Genomic DNA, 23,114 nt, shown 5'->3' on the forward strand with positions numbered 1-23,114 from the left:
GCCTTTGTGTCTTAGTGACAATGTCCTTTGCTTTACAGAAGCTGCTCAACTTCAGGAGGTCCCATTTATTCAATGTTGCCCTTAAAGTCTGTGCAGCTAGGGTTATGCGTAGGAAACGGTTCCCTGTGCCCATTTGTTGTAGAGTACTTCCCACTTTCTCCTCTATCAAGCTCAATGTGTTCAAATTAATATTGAGGTCTTTAATCCATTTGGACTTGAGTTTTGTGCATGGTGATAGATATGGATCTACTTTCATTCTTCTACAGGTTGACATCCAGTTATGCCAGCACCATTTGTTGAAGATGCCCTCTTTCTTCCATTGTGTACTTTTGGCTCCTTTATCAAAAATCAGGTGTTCATAGGTTTGTGGTTTAAGATCCGGGTCTTCTATACGATTCCATTGGTCAACTTCTCTGTTTTTATGCCAATACCAAGCCGTTTTCAATAATGTAGCTTTGTAATAGAGTTTGAAGTCAGGGATGGTAATGCCTCCAGAAGAACCTTTATTGTATAAGATTTTTTTGGCTATCCTGGGTTTCTTGTTTTTCCATATAAAGTTGATTATTGTCCTCTCAATCTCTGTGAAGAATTTTAATGGGACCTTGATTGGGATTGCATTGAATCTATAGATTGCTTTTGGTAGAATTACCATTTTTACTATGTTGATCCTCCCAATCCACGAGCAGGGGAGATCCTTCCATTTTCTGGTATCCTCTTCAATTTCTTTCTTCAAAGACTTAAAGTTCTTGTCAAATAAATCCTTCACTTCCTTGGTTAGCGATACTCCCAGATATCTTATGCTATTTGTGGCTATTGTGAAAGGTGATACTTCTCTGATTTCCCTCTCTGCTTCCTTATCCTTTGTGTATAGGAGGGCGACTGATTTTTTGGAGTTGATCTTGTATCCTGCCACGTTACTGAAGGAGTTTATCAGCTGTAGGAGTTCTTTGGTGTTTTTGGGGTCGCTTATGTATACTATCATATCATCTGCAAATAATGAAAGTTTAACTTCTTCCTTTCCAAATTGAATCCCCTTGATTCCCTTATGTTGTCTTATTGCTATTGCTAGAACTTCAAGCACTATATTGAAGAGATAAGGAGAGAGTGGACAGCCTTGTCGTGTTCCTGAATTTAGTGGGATAGCCTTGAGTTTCTCTCCATTTAATTTGATGTTAGCTGTCGGCTTGCTGTAAATAGCTTTTATTATATTTAGGAATGACCCTTGTATCCCTAATCTCTCCAAGACCTTTATCATAAAAGGGTGCTGAATTTTGTCAAATGCTTTTTCAGCATCTAATGAGATGACCATATGGTTTTTTTCCTTCAGTTTGTTTATATGATGGATTACATTAATAGATTTTCGTATGTTGAACCAGCCCTGCATCTCTGGGATGAAGCCTACCTGATCGTAATGGATAATTTTTCTAATGTGTTCTTGGATTCGGTTTGCCAGTATTTTATTGAGAATTTTTGCGTCAATGTTCATGAGTGAGATTGGCCTGTAATTCTCTTTCTTGGTTGAGTCTTTGTGTGGTTTAGGTATCAGGGTAACTGTAGCTTCATAGAAGGAATTTGGCAGTGACTCTTGTGTTTCTATATTATGAAATACCTTAAGGAGTATAGGTATTAGGTCTTCTTGGAAGTTCTGGTAGAATTCCGCATTGAAACCATCTGGTCCTGGGCTCTTTTTGGTAGGGAGGTTTCTGATAACAGTTTCTAATTCTTCGCGACTAACAGGACGATTTAGAGCATTTACCTGGTCCTGGTTTAACTTTGGTATATGGTATTTATCTAAAAAACTGTCCATTTCTTTTACATTTTCCAATTTTGTGGCATACAGGCTTTTGTAGTAAGATCTAATGATTTTCTGAATTTCCTCTGTGTCTGTGGTTATGTCCCTCTTTTCATTTCTGATCTTGTTAATTTGCGTGTTCTCTCTCTGCCGTTTGATTAGTTTGGCTAAGGGTTTGTCAATCTTGTTGATTTTCTCCAAGAACCAGCTTCTTGTTTCATTGATTCTTTGGATTGTTTTCTGTGTTTCTATTTTGTTGATTTCTGCCCTCAATTTGATTATTTCCAGTCTTCTACTTCTCCTAGGTGAGTCTGCTTCTTTTTTTTCCAGAGCTTTCAGGTGTGCTGTTAAGTCACCAATGAGCGCTTTCTCCGTTTTCTTTAAGCGGGCACCTAGTGCTATGAACTTTCCTCTTAGCACTGCTTTCATTGTGTCCCATAGGTTTGAGTATGTTGTGTCTTTGTTTTCATTAAATTCAAGAAAGACTTTAATTTCTTTCTTTATTTCTTCCTTGACCCAGGTGTGGGTCAGTAGTTGACTGTTCAGTTTCCATGAGTTTGTGGGCTTTCTGGGGGTAGCATTGTTGTTGAATTCTAATTTTAATCCATGGTGATCCGATAAGACACAGGTGGTTACTAATATTTTTTTGTAACTGTGGAAGTTTGCTTTGTTACCAAGTATATGGTCAATTTTCGAAAAGGTTCCATGAGCCGCAGAGAAGAAGGTATATTCTTTCCTATTTGGGTGGAATGTTCTATAGATGTCTGTTAAGTCCATTTGGTTCATTACCTCCATTAAGTCTTTCAATTCTCTGTTAGGTTTCTGTCTGATTGACCTGTCCATTGGTGAGAGAGGAGTGTTGAAGTCTCCAACTATTAGTGTGTGTGGTTTGATGGCTGCCTTGAGTTCTAGAAGTGTTTCTTTTACATAAGTGGGAGCTTTTATATTAGGGGCATAGATATTCAGGATTGAGACTTCATTCTGATGGATTTTTCCTGTTATGAGTATAAAGTGTCCCTTTCCATCTCTTCTGATTGATTTTAGTTTGAAGTCAACTTTGTTGGAAATTAGTATGGCCACACCCGCTTGTTTCTTAGGGCCATTTGCTTGATAAACCTTTTCCCAACCCTTTACTCTGAGTAGATGTCTGTCTTTGTGGTTGAGGTGTGTTTCTTGTAAACAGCAAAATGTTGGATTCTGTTTTCGTATCCAGTCTCTTAGCCTGTGCCTTTTTATAGGTGAATTGAGTCCATTGATATTAAGTGATATTAATGACTAGTGGTTGTTAACTTCAGTCATCTTTAGTAGTAGAGTTTGTGTGTTTCCCTTCTTCTAGTTGTGCTGGTGAAGGGTCGCTAGATGCCTGAGTTATTGTCGGCGTTGTTGGACTCCTTGGTTTGTGATTTTCCTTCTATTACTTTCTGCAAGGCTGGATTTGTGGCTGCGTATTGTTTAAATCTGTTTTTGTCCTGGAATATAAAAATATGGAACGCTTCACGAATTTGCGTGTCATCCTTGCGCAGGGGCCATGCTAATCTTCTCTGTATCGTTCCAATTTTAGTATATGTGCTGCCGAAGCGAGCACTAGCTTAGGTTTCTTATTCTTTCTTTCTTTCTTTTTTCTTTCTTTCTTTCATTCTTTCTTTCTTCATTTTTTTTTTTTTTGGTTTTTCGAGTCAGGGTTTCTCTTTAGCTTTGGAGCCTGTCCTGGAGCTAGCTCTTGTAGACCAGGCTGGCCTTGAACACACAGAGATCTGCCTATCTCTGCCTCCCGAGTGCTAGGATTAAAGGTGTGTGCCACCACTGACCAGCTCTTATTAATTCTTATAACTTTTATTAGCCCGTAATACTTGTCTGTGTTAGACATGTGGCTTGGTACCTTTTGTGTTGAGGCAGTCACATGTTGCTTGCTCTGTGTCTGGCTTCCTCTCTGTCTGGGTGACTACTGCATACTGCAGACTGAAACTTTCCTCTTCCCATAATTCTCATTGCCACGCCTCTACTGCCTGCCTGGTCATTGTCACCCTGCCTATACTTTCTGCCTGACTACTGGACAATCAGCATTTTATTAAAAATAATACAAGTGACAGGATAAAAGACCATTGTCCCACAGCACTTCTCCCCCTTTTTTTTAAAACAAGAACTCTGAATCTAATATCCTTTGGTTAGCTTTTCTCCTGACCATTATGCATAACAACTTGTAACCAACATTCTAAACAAAAGAAAATATTCATAATCAATTTTTTGGGAATGTGGGCAAAGTTTTCCAGGCTACTTCCTGCTGATTGGGGGCACTGATAATCTTATGGGAACCTAAAGAAAATTTAGAATTATGATCAAGTCCTGACTGGAGTATTCAGTGAGTCTTGATCATCTTAGGCAGCAGTTTTTAATCTGCTCTGGATGTAGAACTCAGACATCTGGGTCCTCTACTCCTATCAGAGATTTCTCAGTGGTCTTCCTTGATCAAACCTGATTTTTCTTAGCTCAGAATGAATCCACAGCCTCTCATTTCCTGTGAAAACAAAAGCAAAACCTCTTCTCCAAAGTAACACACCTTTTGACTTCAATTTTGAAGTCAAGATATTTTCAAAATACCTATCTTGGATTAATTCAGCAGAATTTATATACAAATATCTTTTAGCAGCTCTTGCTCCTTCCTCAGCATTCAAACAATTCAAAGAGAACATAATAGCATACAATATACAGATTCTTTGTGTGTTTTCCATCTTTACGTGACTTTATTTTAAACTATATTTCTTTTATTTTTATTTTTTGGCTTTTTGAGACAGGGTTTCTCTGTGTGTCTTTCTCCTGGAACTCACTCTGTAGACCAGGCTGTCCTTGAACTCACAGAGATCTTCCTGCCTCTGCCTCCTAAGTGCTGGGATTAAAGGTGTATGCCACTAGCCAGGCGGTGGTGGCGCACGCCTTTAATCCCAGCACTCGGGAGGCAGAGGCAGGCAGATCCCTAGTTCGAGGCCAGCCTGGTCTACAAGAGCTAGTTCCAGGACAGGCTCTAGAAACTACAGGGAAACCCTGTCTCGAAAATCCAAAAAAAAAAGTGTATGCCACTATACCTTGAACTCATAGAGATCTGTCTGCCTCTGCCTCCCACGTGTTGGGATTAAAGGTGTGTGCCACCACATCCAACTACTCTCTTTTTTCTTTGAAAGACTTTATCCCTTTTTTATATTTATTTGTTTATTATGTAAATAATATTCTGTCTGTGTGTATGCCTGCAGGCCAGAAGAGGGCACCAGACCCCATTACAGATGGTTGTGAACCACCATGTGGTTGCTGGGAATTGAACTCAGGACCTTTGGAAGAGCAGGCAATGCTCTTAACCTCTGAGCCATCTCTCCAGCCCCAACTTTATCCTTTTTCCCTCCAACCCTACATATATTTTTAAACACACTGTAAATTGTTTAGAGGCCTTTTTTGGTCTGAAACTATCTTTACTGTATCTCTCTTTTTGTAACCACATGAGTCTTTAATTTGCTAAGTGGCATGACTAGGATTAAAGTCATGGCTTTGACAGATGGATCCAGCCCATTCCTTTGCTTTCCTAGATTCTAGCCTCATAGCAGAGATACTAGCGAGAGCCAAGTTTATTTCCAACAACTCTATGGCATTTCAAGGTCCCTGCCACCACCAAAAAGCATGTGGTCAGTTTTCATCAACACCATTTAAGTGTTTTGTGGCAGGACCTCTTAAAGAGCTGCAAGGTTTTGCAGCTAAAGCTGAGTCAGTAAGCCTCTCTTAAATGTGAGCGCTTGCCTCTAGGAAAGAGAGCAAACCTGAAAAATTGCTGCTACCACCAAGAAACCATGTTATTAATGCTGTTATTTTGTGTCTAGAATTACTTCCCAAGCTCTCTCAGGCTTTATGTGGATGTACTTGTCCATACAATGGACACCATTTGTTGACCGAGTTTTCTGTCCTACCTGGTTCTGCCCAGTCAGGGAACCATTCAGTCACAAATAAATACACAGAGGTCTATAGTAATTACAAACTGATTGGCCTATTAGCTCAGGCTTCTTATTAACCTCTTATAACTTATATTAGCCTATAATTCTTGTCTGTGTTAGCTACGTGGCTTGGTACCTTTTTCGGTGAGGCAGTCACATCTTGCTTGCTCTTTGGCTTCCTCTGTGTCTCAGTGATGACTGCATATTGCAGACTGAAACTTTCCTATTCCAATAATTATCATTGCCACACCTCTACTTCCTGCATGATCACCCCACCTATACTTCCTGCCTGGCTACTGGCCAATCAGAATTTTATTAAAAATAATACAGTGATAGGATAAAAGACAATTGTCACATAGCAGTTCTGGAGCATAAACCTAGCTTTATACATGCTAGGTAATGGCTTTAACTGAGTTACAATCCTGGCCTTTGTTCTTTTGGGGTTGTTATATTGGTTTTGGTTTTTCAGACAAGGTCTCATGTAGCCTAGACTGGCCCAGAATGACTTCCTCCTGCATCCTCCTTCCAAGTAAGTTCTGGGATTACAGGTATGGACAATCATGAACAGTTTATGAAGGACTAAGGCTGGGACCCAGGGCTCCATGCATGCTAGGCATGGACACTACCAACCAAGCCACATCCAAAACCCTGACTTTCGTTTTTGTTTGTTTGTTTTTGAGACAGAGTAGCCTAGGTAGCCCAGGATGCCTTTGAACTGGAGAATCTCCCACCTCTGCCACCCAGTGCTGGAATTACAAAAATGCAGGACGCAGTGAGGATGTTTCTTTCATGATGACAATAAATTGGCCAATGCAAAGAGTTACAGAGCAAGTGATGAGATGGGCATTGGCTGTTGATCATCACAGGCTCCAAGGAGCAAGCCCAGCTTTGTTACAGATGTGTAAATGCTTGGTAATTCAAGTGTAAGTCTTAAATATAGTTTATAATATATATATGAATGATATCAAGGAGGTGTTAAGAGCAGAAAAATTTGAGCAAAGAAAAATTCAAGAGTAGACAAAGATGTGTTTTCTGACACCCACAAGGATGGGATGTGAGGTTGGTGACTTGGAACACCAGTTCTTCACACTAAAGGCAAATGGGTTTGGTTTTTGAAGCAGTTAAACTCTCCCACTTTTTCAACTGAGAAGAACACACAGGTGTCTCTCCCAACAAAGAGCCAATTATCCACTGTACCCTTACATTCATGGCCAAGAAAGAGAACAGAGAGCCTAAGTCAGCCTCACAGTATCTCAAGGACGAATGCAGCAACCTCTTCTGGATCATATCCAAGCTTATACATATGTATCCACAGTGATAAAACTAAACCTCAGCCAATTAGAAATATACAAATATAACTGATGCTTGCTTAACCAATTAACTTTGAGATGACCTAATTTCTCCTTAAATCCCTTTGGCTATGCTTAAAAGGAGCCCGCACGTTCCTCTCAGGGTCACTGCCATTTGGTACAGTTGAGTGACCCCACATGCATGTTGGTATAATAAACGCTCCTATTGATTGCGTATGTGGATGGTGGTCTTTTGTGGGACTTCTCCAGGACCCTAACAGTTCTCATTCAACTGCTATGACAGGAAATGGTCTGGTATCCTAACACGTCAGTCATTCCTGCCTGCCTTGAGTAAGCACAGCACCACAAAGTAGATTGGGGAAGTTGTAGGCAGGAACAGATTAGCACGCTTGTTGACATGAGAGATTTATAATCCGAGATGGACTTGGCAGCTACTCAGACTTCTTGTGGCTCTGTGTGGTCAGTTATCACTCACTCATTAGCTTTCAGCATTGCAGGGTCATGCTCATGAAAAGAAAGGAAGACTGGAGAGAGAGGCTGGGAGGCGAAAGACAGAAAGATAGACAGACAAATAAGAAGGAAGGAAAGGAGGGAGGGAGGGAGGGAGGAAGGAAGGAAGGGAGGAAGGAAGGAAGGAAGGAAGGAAGGAAGGAAGGAAGGAAGGAAGGAGGGGACAGAGGAGAGGGAAAGGAAGGAGAAAGAAAGAAGAAAGGAAAGAAGAAAGTTGGAACGGAGAGGGAATTAAACATGATTAATAAAAACCCAGAGACAGAAACTGGGATTCAGTCTGAAGGTCAGAACAGTAAAACAGACAGCCACTGGCTCTTACTTCTACCTCAGTCCAAAAATAGCATTCCTACCTCCAGGAATCTCAGAACGGGACTGAAACTAAGAGCTGTCTCCTCCTGTTTTATAATCCTCTATAGTTCTGGGATTAAAGGCATGCTGATCCTCTACCGCCTAGTTTCTAAGGCAAGCTAGTGTGGCTACTGGGATTAAAGGTGTGTGTCATCGTTGCCTGGTCTGTAAGGCTGGCCAGAGTGGCTGTTTTACTTTTCTGATCCTCAGGCAAGCTTTATTTATTAAAATACAAATAAAATACCACACAAGGGGAGGGGAAAGGAGAGACAGAAGAAAGGAAATAAGGAAAGATGGAAATGGGAAGGAGTAAAGAGGAGAGAAGAGAAGGAAAGAAAGAAAAAGAGAATGGGGAACAATAAAACAAACAAATCAAAATCTCCCTGCTCAGTTCATTTCATTAACATTTAGCTCTTTCTGTCAAAGTTAGAAACGAATTTAGCAATTTCTTGACAACCAATTAAAATTCCTGGTAAGTTACTGTCTGACCCTTTGGTCAAAAACAAGTTCCCTGTAAGGCTCAAGGGAGCCTCTCTCCTGAGTGCCTTGGAGGTGAGGAGAATTCCCATCCTTCTTTAATTCTCATCCCTATGCAGGGGGCAGGAAGCAATGTTCCTGGGGCCTGGCTTGTGAAGGCTAGACTTGCTTCTTAATTCTCCCCTCGGTTTTTCCTGCGCTCTGGAAAGAAGGTCCTGGGCACAGCTGGCAGGACACGGTGTCCTTTACCATTCTGTGTGCGCCGTGGGTCAGGACGAGAGACGTGAAGGTGAAGGTTATCTGTCTGCTGCAGCTCTGATCATCTGATGGAGCTGAGGGAGACGGGACTGGGACAGCATTGCCAGGTGTTTCAAAGGAGTGGAAACATGCCAACGCTGATGTCTTCCTTTCCATGAGGCAGGGGAACAGCCGTCTGGTTTAGGATCCATGAGTGAATCCACACAGACAGTAGACTCGCAGCATTCGGAATTTTCCATTCTTGCAGGGTTAGCAAATTCCTAGTGATTGACAAACCTTCTTCTGTTGACACTGGATTCTGAGAAAAGAAAATAATCCTTGACCTTAAGTTGTTAAGAGGGTTGGACACAGGCATAGCATCTCTCTGTGTCTGTATTTATACGCGTGCTTTCCAATATGGAACATCTGTGAAGACAGAACATGATTCTGATACTGCGCTGTCAGTGGAACAGAAGGTGAGGGGCACATTAGAAAGAAATGCAAATGCTCCTCGCTAGTTAGCCCAGGGAAGGGGGACTGATGTTAACCTGATCTTCGCAGTTGCTAAAAACCTGACAAGGGAAATCTGAATTGGAACCAGCTGCTGAGACCCTGTTGGCTATTCATGTGTGACCAGAAAGAGAGGCAAGCTTTAATTTTCTCCTTGTCAGTTTTCAACAGGGAGGCTGTCAATCCAGCAAGCATAGCTACAGAACATATCAGGAAGGGCAGAAGCCAGCCTCGGGATGACACCCAGCCCAGGACAGCTGTGCCATCACCCTTCCATCACGTCTCAGCCAGCCCTGCTCCCGTTTGCTGTTCTTTATGGTCCTGGCTGGCAGCATGCCCCCCTGAGCCTTCACACATTGCATTTCCAGTTAGGAAATAAGAAATGGCATCATGTTCCTGGCAGTTTCTTTCTTCAGTGGTGAGGGCTGAACCCCAGGACTGGTGCAGTCTGAGCAAGTGCTCTGTCATCTAGATCCAGCAATCTTAACCAGCGTCACTGAGAATTCCTCTTCCCAGGTCTCTGTCTGGCACAAAGAGGGGATTCTAGGGTCCCCAGTCACAGATCTAGTGCTTGGTTCAGGTTAAATTAGCAAAAATTCTTAAGTACGGTGTTAAATGCTGTCAAACCATCTGTGAGATAGGTAACAGTCACAGACATGTACCCCCAACTCTACGGGGTTTAGAAACTGTGATACATATCCATTCATTCAATAAAAGTTTATTGCTATAAATTGCAATATATATATTCTTGCTGTAAGAATATAAAATAAGCTGCAGAGATAAAGAGGTGCTGGGGCAAAGGTTATGGCCTATGTGAGATAGAGCAGCTAGGAAATTCTCCAAGGAAATATTTGAGCTGAGCCCTGAATGACAGGTGGTAAGGCAAGCAAGGACAAGAGAAGAGACCCAGGCTTACTGTAAACCAGAGAAAGCTTCTGGAGAACTCACACATACGAGCAGGACCACGCCCTTCTGAGCCTTGCAGAAGCTGTGAGGAGACAGAATTCACGATGGCTCTAGGAAGTTGTTGTCATGATTTAAAAAACAGCAACAACTTTCGTTGCAGGGCTAATGGACACTGCAGAGCCCAAAAGCAAGCAAGGGCTGCAAGGTGTTACAGCAGCCTCATAATATCGCTCTTCATGAAAGAGCTTAGAATCTACCCAGGTTCATAGGGAGATTCCAGTTGAGGGTTTCGCCGGATGGTTTTCTCTCATGAATTGAACCATTATATCCTTACATTACCAAGATTCCACTGATTCCAGATTTGAGAGCTCTGGAAAAATTAATCTTGACCTATCTGTCTTGAGTGTATCATTTGGAAGCACTAGGAGACGTGAGAAATGTCTGACAAGAGGCAAAACTTGAGGCTAAGCCATGGAGAATTTATTTGTGAAAAAATGGCCCTTGGTACACTTTGTGTTCGTGCTGTACCCCCGGCTCTCGGGGCAGAGCCCTACCCAGCATGTTACCATGACAGTCGAGGGCAAGATGGCAGCTCAGGAGGTAAAGTATTTGTCAGAAAAGCCTGACGACCTGAGTTTGATCTCTGGGACATTAAAAGTAAAAAAAACAAAAACAAAAGCTGGGTGCACACGTCTGTGACACCCGCACTCTTACTGCGAGTGGAATGTTCAGACAGAAGAGTCAGTCACAAACTTGTGGGTCAGCCACCCTGACTACAAAGAGCTTCAGAGACAAGAGACATCCTGCCTTTAAAACAAAGTGGAAAGCAAAATTTGAGCCCACTAAAGGTGTCTTCTGACTTCCACACACACTGTGATACAGGCATGTCTGTGTACACACACACACACACACACACACACACACACACGCACGCACGCACGCACGCACGCACGCACGCATGCACGCATGCAAGAAATGTTAAAGTCTAGTGAGCATTACAATTCAAACTACAATACTACAAATTATCTTCAGCAGCACCTGGAAGTAGCCTTAGGGATCGGAGGGCTATTTGTGACATCTGTCACCCTCACTGATCATCAGGGTTGGCAGTATAGCTTTGGACACTAGCCTGGAGGCTTGCAGACTGCTTAGTGGGAAAGGGCAGGAACTGGCCACCATCTCATCCAACCTGAGCGTGCCAGCCTCCAAGGTTTACTGCTGCTCTTAGCTGCACCGTCTGCCACAAGCCCCGCATCTAGCTCGTCTCCTGCCCCTTCCACCACTTCCCACCCTCAGCTCTCATCCCCTAGAGAAACCCTACAGACCAATATCTTTCTTGCACGCAGAGCCTTCCCTGTGGACCCCAGGCCACCATCCTACTTCCCAGCTGCGTTTTCCTCCACCCTACTTCCCACCCTGCACCAAGGCAGGGGAGCCCTTTGTGGGGAGCAATCAAGCCCTAAATCACTATTTATATTTCTTGGAATAAACTTAATGCTGAGAAAAGGTTGTGGAATGACTGCCCAGGGGACCAAGGCCCATCTGGAAACATGAATAATGTGAAATTTATCCCTCCATGGATCCCCCTCAAGACCAATTACAATATCATCCTCTCCGAGCATTTCTGCCAATTTTTTACGGGGTCACCAGAAAGTTACATGTAAAGCGAAGACTGCACAGATTTATACAGGGGTCATTACCGGGAGGGCAGAGGAATGCGGGAGGAGACTACAGGAAACCGTGATCCTCCACAGATGGAGATGTGTGCAAATGTGGCTCTTGACTTCAGGAAGTGAAATGGATTTGTTCATTTATCGAATGGCTACTGTGTGAGATAGTCTTGTAGGCTCTGGGGAGAAAGCGATGGAAGACATGAGAACACTGCCACGGAGTTGGCATTTCAGTGGCATGGGAAAAGGGGTTCTAAAGGGTCCATTTGGGGAAAATAAATGTTGCCAAAAGTCAGCATGTCTCAGCCCTACTTGTTATGGGAAGAAGCCGACGTTTTACGTCAGCATAGCCGAAGAGGTGTGCTACCCCTATTTCTTAAGAATGTTGGGAGGATGACACTGTACTCATTGTTTGGAAGCTTCTAGAATATAAAGAGGAGCTGCATGGATGTGTTCCCTCAGACTTCTCAAGCTGCAAAAGTTCAAGTGAGTGGTATTTGGCAAGAGGCCCTGGGCTGAAGCAGTCCCCTGACAACGTGCGTGGGGATGTAAGCCAGCCTGGGACTAACTCAGCTGCAGCGCTTTGACTAGGTGATGAGCACACATTATCAGAAAATTGTAGAGCGCTTGTAATTCACCACCTCGTGGTCCAGAAATGACCTGCTGCTTAGGGAGGATGTCAACAAGGGGTCACCTTCTTTAGTGTCGGTAGTGCTTACAGTTTTGTTTCCAAGGACTCGGCAAACGCGTCCGTTACACAACGATCCCAGACACTCCCCGTAGAAATTAAGAATGAGAGGGTCTGGGATATGGTCCAGGTATTTCTATTTCTCCAGTGTCCTGCCGATTCCGCGGCAGGTGGAGCTACACTTGGTGAAGAGCCATGAAAGGTTGGCTAGCGGGTGGAGCATGCAGACCTCGACTTCCCTCCATCTGATGGCAGGAGTGTCTTGGCCAGGATCTCTTCCTTGGAAGGGAAGGAGAGCAGGAAACTGATTGGAGCAATTTCCATGACTGATTATAGTGTCTTCCTTTCCTCTCATGCATGTAAGCAAACACAATTCAGCAACTGCAGTGGACAAGGTCCAGTCTCCCTCCAGAGGGATGTCACAACCTTCCTCTTGCTCCCGAGCATAGGAATTGTGATACTCATGGAGCTGACCAGCCCGAGCACTCTTGACCCTAGACCGTGCCAGGGACTTGTTCAAATGCCTTCTTGTTTATTCGTCTCAAATTTTCCTTCCTTGGTCCCCTCAAGTATAAATCAATTTTCTCATTTCTGTGACCAAATGCTTGACCAGAAGCAATGTAAGTAAGATAAGGCTTATTCTGCCTGACAGTTTAAGAAGAGATACAGCGTAGTGTGGAAGGGGAGGTATGGTAGTCTAAGGGAGAGGCAGCTGGTCACACTGCCTCAGCAGTCAGGAAGGAGAGGGAAGTGAACGCTGGTGCTCAGCTTGCTTTCCCAGATTATTCAAGGCGTCACCCCAGTCCACAGGACAGTGCCACTCACCCTTCCCTCCTTAGCCAAACTTTTCCAGAAACACCATCAAAGATGTAGGTGCATTTCCCTGGTGACCCTAAATCCCATCAAGGTGCTCAATTAAGATTGCTCATCACAAAGTACTTCATGCCTTCTCTGAGCCCCTGCCCTGGGCTGGGGTTGCAGATGTGAACCTCTATGCCTGGCTTTTCACACGGTTTCTGGGCATCTGAGCTCGGGTCTTCAGGTTTCCATGGCAGGCACGTTTACAAGTGAGCCAATATTTTCTTCACCTCACTCTTGCTTTTCCACTAGGCCTCGTGTTCATCTCCCCATCTCCGTGATCAGCACCCACATCTCTTACCTCCCAACGGTCCTCTTTTTCCTAAGTCGTATTTGTTATCCTCTTTCTCCTATCAGACTGTTAGTTTACTGGATGAGGGAACCAAAGATTCAGACTGAGGAACTAACTAAACAAGAATCTGGGCATGGGTGCAGATGCCTGTAATCCCAGCATGTGGCAGGCGGATTGCCATGAGTTTGAGGCCATGTTGAAAGGCAGAGTAAGATCCTGTATTTAAGTGCTGCGGGCAAGCTCAGAAGAGTAAAATAAACAGAGCTCTGTGCCATAGCATGAGAGCTGGCAGTGTGAGTGTCTGGAAAGGAGGACATATAAAGATTGTGGAAGACAACAATATGATATTCCACAGAAAAAAATGGGAACCAAAGAGTTTATGCTGAGCAGGATCACATAAAACTCTCCTTTGAGATTTTTCATATGTGGCTAATAGGTTAGAAGGTAAATGGGCAAAATCTGCTGCAATCGTCAAACCCAAATGCTGTAAAATACCCCAACTTGAATGGCAGCGGTGGCATGAGAACGAGTAGCTACAAGAAATATCATTAGGAGCAACTCCAGAATTTAGGGAGTTATGGGATCTCAAAAGCAAACGAGACAAGAGAATTGAGACAGCTCCAGGGCTTTAGTTGAGGGTAGCTGGAAGAATCATGCATGGTATATGGGGTGGGAATCATGGGGGTGGTGAGAGGGAGTCGGAAAGAGGAGATAATTGGATGGAAAGAGAAGGCATTCGGCCTCAGGCATTTCAAGCTTGAACCATTACAGTACATTTTAGTGGAGATGAACTGAAGTGGAAATCCATGCCTAAGAACAAGAGAGCTACCTCCTAATAAACCCCTGCGTAGCCTCTGCAGCAGTGAATTGATGCTTAGCTTTCCAGGAGTTCAGCTGTTCTCAACACTAAAATTCTTTGAGCAATGTTGAAAAGTTGTTTCATCAAAATAAAATGAATAGTATCTTCTTCTTCTCTGGAGCAAGCTTTCAAGTAGGTTGTGGTACATGTTTCCTGCTGCATTTGGAGACCCAGAGCTCTCAAATTGGGTTGGAATGCGTACTCTTCCTATGGCCATTTGGCAAAGTGGCAGAGAAAGATTCGCAATGGCAGTTTGAGAAGATTTGTCCAAAGAATGAATGAACATTTTATTGACAAGCATGTGGCTGAGCAGAGATCTGGGACTCAGGTGCTGCCCTAGTCATTTTCTGTGGCTGTGATCAACAGAATGACCGAGAGCAACTTCGGAGAGAGAATCATTTATTTCAGTTACAGGCTACAGTTCATCATTCAGAGAAGCCAGGATAGGATCTCAAAGTGAAAAACCTGGAGGCAGAAGTGAGGTTGGGACTTCGGATGCACATTGGCCTCTGGCTTGCTCTCCAGTTACGTCCGGCTAGCCCTTCTTATACAGTCCAGGCCCAACTGCCTAGGGATGGTACCATCACAGAGGGCTGGGCCTTCCAGCATCTGTCAGCAATTGAGAACGTGTCCCATAGACATGTTCACTGATGTGGGAGAGTCTTCTGTTTGTGTTGATTACATTCGTTAATAAAGAAACTGCCTTGGCCAGCCCTTAGGTGGGTGGAGTAGACAGAACAGGAAGAAGGAAGTGAGGTAGATGGCTCAGTCAGATGCCACGCCTCTCCTAAGTGAGGCAGATGCCATACCTCTCCTCTCTGAGCCAGACACGATGAAGCTCCGGCCCAAGATGGACGTATGCTAGAATCTTCCCGGTAAGGCACCACTTCGTGGTGCTACACAAATTATTAGATATGGGTTAATCAAGTTGTGAGTAAGAGGCTGGAACTAATGGGCCAGGCAGTGTTTGAATGAATGCAGTTTGTGTGTTGTTATTTTGGGGCATAAGCTAGCCAGGAGGCCAGGAGCCGGGCGGGATGAAAAGCAGACCTGCCAGCAGCTCCTCACTACAGCAATCTGTTCTTCAAATAAGGTTCCCTCTCCCCAGTTATGTCAAGTTCACAACCAAGATTAGCCATCACAGGTGTTATACACAAATCCACAGTTGTCATCATCTGAAGACTCCTGAGAAGCCAGAGACCAACTGGAATTGGATTGTTGGTGCTTTTCCCTCCACTAAGAGCAGATATGCAAGGATTTCGTTCTGGCAATTATAAAAACTCAGTGAGGCAAACGGTTAATTTTTTAAAACTACAGATGATGGGTGGTTGATATTGTCTTACTCTCTATGCCCTTCTGTGTGCTGGAAATACAGTTATTCCATATTATGGCTTAAAAGCTTTCGAAACAAGATGTGCAAAACAGAGCAAAGATTCTGAGGCTTAGACACGTCTGGGAAGATGACCCGAGGAAGCAATGGCTCAACCCGGCCTTCAGAGTTTCTGTCCTCTCCAAGAACAAAAGGCCATGTGGGGGACCCGAGGGCATGGGATAGAGAGAGGGAGAGTAAACTCTTTTCTCAGGATGTGCATTGCATAATGTCTATAATAGTCCTGTGGAGGTCAGTCCCAGCTCAGGAAGTCACAAGCCCCCCACTGGCTTCCAGAGTTACTTGTTACTCAAACATAGCAACAGAGGAGCCTTGTCTCTGTGCACTCCACACTGCACCTCTGAGCTCAGGCTCAGTCCTCTGGACGGGGTCATAGCTTTTTATATATAGTGCTCTTCTGAGCAGTCGTCTTGTAACCAGTAACTGGGTTCATTGTTGTGACAAAATACTCACTAAAAAGCATTTATGAAAGGAAGCAATTTTGGTCATTGTATTATCTCTGTGAAAAGAAACCATGGCCATGGCAACTCCGATAAAATAAAGTATCTAACTGGGGGCTTGCTTGTGGTCAGATGATCTATGAGCATCACAGCAGGATGCAGACAGGCATGGTGCTAGAGCAATAGCTGAGACCTTTATGTTCTGACTGGGAGGCAGGAGAGAGAGAGAGAGAGACAAAGAGAGAGAGAGAGAGACAGAGACAGAGAGAGAGACAGAGAGAGAGACAGAGAAAGAGAGACAGAGAGAGAGACAGAGAGAGAGACAGAGAGAGACAGAGAGAGAGAGGAGAGAAAGAGAGGAGAGAGAGAGAGGCACATCTCAGTGACTCACTTCCTCTAACGAGGCCATGCCTACTCCAGCAAGGCCACACCTCCAAATGCTTCCCAAACAGTTCCACTAACTGGGAACCAAACATTCAAACAGAGGAGCCCAGGGAGCCCATTCTCATTTAAACCACCACAGAATGTTTTATTTTGACTCACAGTTTGAGGGTACAGTCTATCATCGTGGGGAGGTCATGGTGGCAGAAATGTGAGCCAGTTAGCCACATGTGTCCAGTCAGAAAGTGGAGAGCCTTGGATCCTGGTGCCCAATGCTCTTCTTCCTTTGTATTCAGTCAGACCCACCTGTTTGAGTCTCCCCACCTCAATTAACCCAATTCAGAAACATCCTCTCTGACATGCCCATGGGTGTGTCACCTGGGTGATTCAAGATCCTGTCAAGTTGTCAACTAGTCTTGTCTATCACACATAGCAAAGCATGCTGGGATTCTCAGGGAACCAACGTTTCCCCATAACACTGAGACCCTGTGACCTGGGGAAGGTAGAAAATGGCTCAGATGATAAGTCCTCTAGAATATTTCTACCCTCCACTGCCTTTGTCTGGGCAACTGAGGGCATCTTCTGTGGGTTCAAAGCGTTCTCCATAGGACCTCTGCTGTTGGAAACAAGCACTTCCTGAGGCCAGCAACAATCCCTTCTTTCTACTTGTCCTTCCTTTATGGGCCTTTGTCAAAAATGTCCAGTAAACCTCAGCCACACCAACACAGGTGTGGCTATTTGAAAGAAAGTGGCCACCAAAGGGAGTGACACAATTAGGAGGTGTGACCTTGTTGGAGGAAGTATGTCACTGTGGAGATGGGCTTTGAGATCCCTTTTGCTCAAGTTTCCCTCAGGGTGACAATCAGTTGACTTCCTGTTGCTTCTGAGTCAAGATATAAGGACTCCCAGCTCTAGGGCCACATCTGCCTACATGCTGCCGTGCTTCCTGCCCTGATGGTAACAGACTGAGCCTCCAAACTGTAAGAGAGCCACCTCAACGAAATGTTTCCCTTATAAGAGTTGCCGTGATCATGATGTCTCTTTACAGCAAGAAAAACCCCAAATGAAGACTCCAGACACATACTGATAACAATCTTCCACTGAACTGCTTTTCATACTGAAGTCCCAATTTAAAGAGAGGTCTGTGCCCAGGGAACACATGGACATCTACTAGGAGACAGTTTGGGGAAGGAAGGAACTGGGTCATTTCTTTCAACACAGAACCTAAGGAAATGCTCTTAGTTTTCAGGAACCAGATGCAAGCTTGCCTCTGAATTCTAAAGGTTCCATCCAGTTCACAGCTCAGCATCCCCTGAGACAGAGTCCTCCCCAAAATCCCCACAAAGGGCTCCTTTGGGCTCTCCACCAGTCCCCATGTAGAGGAAGCAGATGATTTATCTTGGGGCTTTGTGTGTCTTCTCTGATCCAGGTTTCTCTAGATCACTGCCTCCTCCGTCACAGGTCTCCATTCTTTCTGCCAGCCCCTGATCAACCGCTTCTTCAGCCAATGTGCTGATCTGCCAGTCTCAGCACCCTTTCCCCTAGGCACAATCAGGAACAGTTTCAGGGTTGTCAGGCTCTTCTTCCTGTGCCTGTCACTTCCCTCACGAACACAAGCTGCTTTGCAGCCTAGTCACATTCATGGCACTGTTACCGCGACAGGTCGGACGTATGGTGCTGATCAAATTTGCTGTACCAAGTTGCCAGCACTTTCTGGAACAAATAAAAATTTAACATTCAGCTCTCAGAGCACCCTTGAAACCAGACCTCCTAAAGTCTGCTTCATTTCCACTGAAGCATCTGAGTCCCAAATTTCACTCAGGGAGATTTGTGATCAGAGATTTTAAAAGCCCATATGGACTGTAGCTCTTGTTCTCTGCTTCCTGGGACCCCGAGGAGAACATTGCCTCCTGGGGTCTTAGGCTTTGCCCGTCGTCATTACTGAATTCTCATTTCTATTGGAGAGCCTTGGAAAGTTACCAATACATATTTCTTCTGTAGCTCTTGCTCACCATTTTTTTGTGTGTATTTTCCTTCATGTTAAAAATGGATAATGCTTAAGAACAAATATTATCTTCTTGTCTATGGCAAATAATGTTCATCACAGCGTGCAAATGCCCTAGTGTTCCGTTATCATGACTGACAATGCCAGCATAGACTCAATGCATGGGTTTATACACACATACATACATACACATATATACCTACATATACATGTGTGTGTGTGTGTGTATACACACACACACACATTTGTGGGGTTTTTTTGAGACAGGGTTTCTTTGTGTAGCTTCGGCTGCCCTAGAACTAACTCTGTAGACAAGGTTGGCCTTAAACTCAAAGAGATCCACCTGCCTCTGCCTTCCAAATGCTGGGATTAAAGGTGTGCGCCACCACTGCCTAACATAGATTTATATTGATTGTCAATATAGCAGGCTCAGTTTCTATAGGCTGTTGTTGCTTATTTGGGAGGTCAGGGCATAGGAATAGAGCCTGGCTGTGCAGTTAGCAGCACAGGAAATGTCTTTCTCGTGAATATTATTAGTTTCACCGCAAGGAAGAGGATGGCCATGCCTCCTGATACACACTGTAAATGTACTAGATCTTGCAGAGTGTGGGAAAAATTCACAGGATGTGTTGTTTTCTAACCCAAAATATTCGAAGACTTGGAGCTTTCAGATTTAAAACTGTGGGACACTGACATCACTCTGTCCTCAATGAGGTCACCAAAAGTCACGAATACAAATGCTAACATTCAAAACAAAAGCCAGCAGGTTTGGGAGTAACGACTCTGCTTACCTTCTCATCCACTTCTTGTCTCAATAACACATAGTATTATAATAATGGTATTCTAGGCTTAGGGAATGTTAGGACCTAGAGACACAAAGAAAGGAAGAAACTGCAGGTGATAGACACCAGGGTCATGATGTGCAGATATCTCTTGCTTTCAAAGCCCTGGCCTTAACCTGTTAGGTGTTTCTCACACACTTTGTCCGGCGTGGTAAAAATCCTAGCTAACATCTTCAAGTGTCACGGGACTTGCGAACTTACAAACGATCGGTTTGGTATCTAATAAAACCCAGAGGCTTTCTAAATGAAATCAACACCCCTTTGCTGGGGCTTTATCTTGCTTGGTGAGGCACAGAAAGTCCCAGCCCTTCTGACATAAGCTTCTGCCAGCGTCAGCTAATACAAAGTGAATGTGTGGATCCAGCCACAGAGTGCCGCTCTGAGGCTGCTTGCTAAGCCACGCCCATGTACGCCTCAGCAGCATCCCAAACTCCCTCCCTGGGCTCTCAGCTCTAAAGTTATACGACTCTAGTTACTTTGGCAGCAATTCAAAGGGAAGAGAGAATAGGGAGGAAAGAGGGGAGAAAGGTAGTCATGCATCATTCCTAAAATTCAGGTGGCATTAAAGGGAATGACACTTGAAACAGTTCTGATCACAACAAACGGAAGGTCAGTGATGGGACTAGCTGTGTATTGTAGCCACTTAGCTCACTGCTCCACAGTGACTTCTCATGCATCCTACTGGCCTTGATATTAATTAGCAATGAGCTCATTAACGAACAGATCCCAGATCTGTGCATCCTTATCTGCTCCCTTCTGGATAGAAGGGAGAAAAAGTACTTTCACATTAGCTCTGTGTATTTATTTTAACCTCTTTAATGGTCCCTTAGGTAGTCATAAAGCCATTGACTGTTTCTTAAGACAGTCATTGTTGAGTCAAGATCTCCCAGGGCCCAAGTCCGTTCCTGGTAGCAACCGTGAAACACATTAACTTTCCCAGGCAATGTAAACTACACCCTAAAGAGTAACAACTGCAATTCCTCCACTAAATGCCACCATGGCGGCCTCTCGGTGGGTGAGCTCTCCTCCGAGCTCTAGCACTGAACCCAGGAGTGTCTCTGTGTTTATATGTGTCACAGTGCACCCTTTGTTCATGGACCAATCACAAAGCACCATGGACCAATCACAAAGCACCAAGTCTGACCAGCCATTCAAAGAAGGGAAAAAAAAGCACAGAAGAAACATAGAGCGACTTTAGCATCCAGAGTCCAGGGAGCAGTCACCTGACCCGAGTCTCTTAACACCATCACGGTGAGGTGAAGTTAAAGGGATGGCGGACAATGCGCTGTGAGACCTGATTTCTGACTGCAGAAATGTCCCTGTGTGGAGTTTTTGCCAGTCATCCCCATGCAGCAAATGGCATCCTGAGAGGATCCCAGGCCCTGTTACCGCTCACCTTGCATCGTGGCATGAAGGTCAGTCTGTATCACAGTATAAATGTGTAACAGCCTTGTGCACCTCAGTCATCGGCTCTAAACCTAAAGCAGCTTGAAAGGTAGAGTCAAAGGCAGTCTGGGGAACGTTCTTTCAGATGTTATGGTTTGCAGTAAAAAGAACTTGATGAAATTATTCCAAAGCCAGAAACAGCCCCAGAATTTTGAATGACATCACCAAGCCAAACTTTTCAACTTTATAGAAGCACATTTCAGCCAACCCTGTAAAAGGGGAAGATACAATGATGCTTTAACATGGAGGTACAAAACTTTCTTCTTCATAAAGACGACAAAACAAAGCGGATGAAGAGTCTAATAGCTCTACGGCATGTAATTAATTCATGAAACAATCCGTTTTTAGGATGTTGCGTTGTAGTTTTATAATATATAATTTGCTTGGATTTCTTTACTCTGTATGCCATAACTAAGTTTATACACAATTCTGCATTCTTCTAGTCAAAGGCCCCCACCCCACCCTTATGGCCTGTGGAAATTTCAGATTTCCAGAACCTGGGTCCACCTCCACCTCCCCAGTTTACGAAAAGTTCCGGGAGGGCTGTTGAAAGCCAAATGCTCTCCGTGTTTGCTAAATTAAGCACAATTCCTTTTCCCTCAATCAAAATAATATCCTCTTGGGGCTGGGGAGATGGTTCAGTCGTTAAAACACCCCCAACACAAGTACAAAAACAAGAGCAAACCCGCTGAATGTGGCAGCCTCCCTGAATGTCTAGCCGACGAAGGCAGAGACAGGGCATCCCCATGCCAACTAGCCAGAGAGTGGGTGTCGGTAGGGTTTGATTGAGAGGCCCCAACTCAATGAAGGTAGAAGAGTAACAGATGATGATTCCAGCATCAGTGTCCATATACACTTCCACACATGTGTTCACACAAATGCAAACATGCAACACAGACATGCACAAAGTATGTCCACATGACAACTAGAAACAGGAGAAAATCCTATCTCTAGATTTCAGTCACTCTGTGATGTGCCCACACCCCTTGCCTCTGCTTTTATCAAGCTCACAAGACTTGGGAATCCCCTAGGCCAGCATCCTTCTGAATAATTTTTCTACTGTCATCAGAATCCAAAATGGTGTGAGATGTCTACAAACCCCTACAAAGACCCAAACTGGCAGGGCCCTGTGTCTAGAGGAGGAACAGAAGGTAGCTGCTTGGAATGAGGGGACTGTTCTCTGGTGAGCACACTGCGGAAACACCTTTGTTGAAGGCTGCAAAGGGAGAGCCAATTTCAAAGTCATTATGGGTATGGACCTTGCACCAAATTGAGTCATCATTTCCACCAGAGGTATCTACAAAACACCACAGCAGAGCTGGGCTGTGGTGGCACACACCTTTAACCCCAGCACTCGGGAGGCAGAGGCAGGTGGATCTCTGTGAGTTCAAGGCCAGCCTGGTTACAAAATGAGTTCCAGGACAGGCTCAAAAGCTACATGGAGAAACCCTGTCTCAGAAACCAAAACCAAACCAAACCAAACAAACAAAACAAAAACACAATAGAGACCACATGAGACTAGAACAAGGCAGATTTGGAGAGCAGAAAGGCCCTTACCCCTGAGATATGAAGCCTTTGTGGCCAGGCTACAGAACAAAGCATGACCTCTGTGCTCAAAGATCTATCAGCTGGCACACGTGAGAAGAGGGCTCACTTGGCCTGAGTTTCCATATGAGTTTGGGGAAGGCTGTGTAGCCTTTGTGAGACTTTCTTCATGGGCGGTTTGACAATAGTGGAATATTAACAAGCATAGCTAGTACATTTGACCTCCAACCAGAGATGTCTGCTTTTTCTTACTTAAGTCACACCAGGACTAGGACCAGCTAGATTGATGTCATCTTGACGTGGAGTCAAATATTTTGATCTTCCTTTGTTTGGAATAGAGGCATAAAAATTATCAAAAATTAAAATAATGTTCAAATTTTAATCAGAATCTCTTTCCTTTCCCAAAGCCATTGACTCTGCCTCCAGTGGCCCCGTGGCTTTCCACTCCTCAAGGAAAAGGCTAGAACAAAGCTGTCAGTGGAGGCTCCAAACTGAAGAGCAATCCTGAATTATCTGAAGTCAGAGTGCCTTGAAAGAGCCAGTCTTGTGTGTGTGAGAGAGGGACTTTTGTTTTCAATTCCAAAAGGGCTTCATTTTAAGATGTTAGTAAAATCCTGGGTGGACAAGAGCATTGAGT

At 44.2% G+C, this 23,114-nt stretch overlaps 1 non-coding gene across 1 annotated transcript; it reads right to left on the reverse strand.

Moving 5' to 3' along the window:
- Positions 1-3,270: 3,270 nt before the first annotated feature.
- Positions 3,271-3,377, reverse strand: LOC119813758. The gene has a single exon (XR_005285219.1). It is a non-coding gene; the product is annotated as a U6 spliceosomal RNA (small nuclear RNA).
- Between the last annotated feature and the right edge of the window lie 19,737 nt (positions 3,378-23,114).

Source organism: Arvicola amphibius, chromosome 4 (genome assembly GCF_903992535.2).
Source record: "Arvicola amphibius chromosome 4, mArvAmp1.2, whole genome shotgun sequence".
Classification (NCBI taxonomy): Eukaryota; Metazoa; Chordata; class Mammalia; order Rodentia; family Cricetidae; genus Arvicola; species Arvicola amphibius.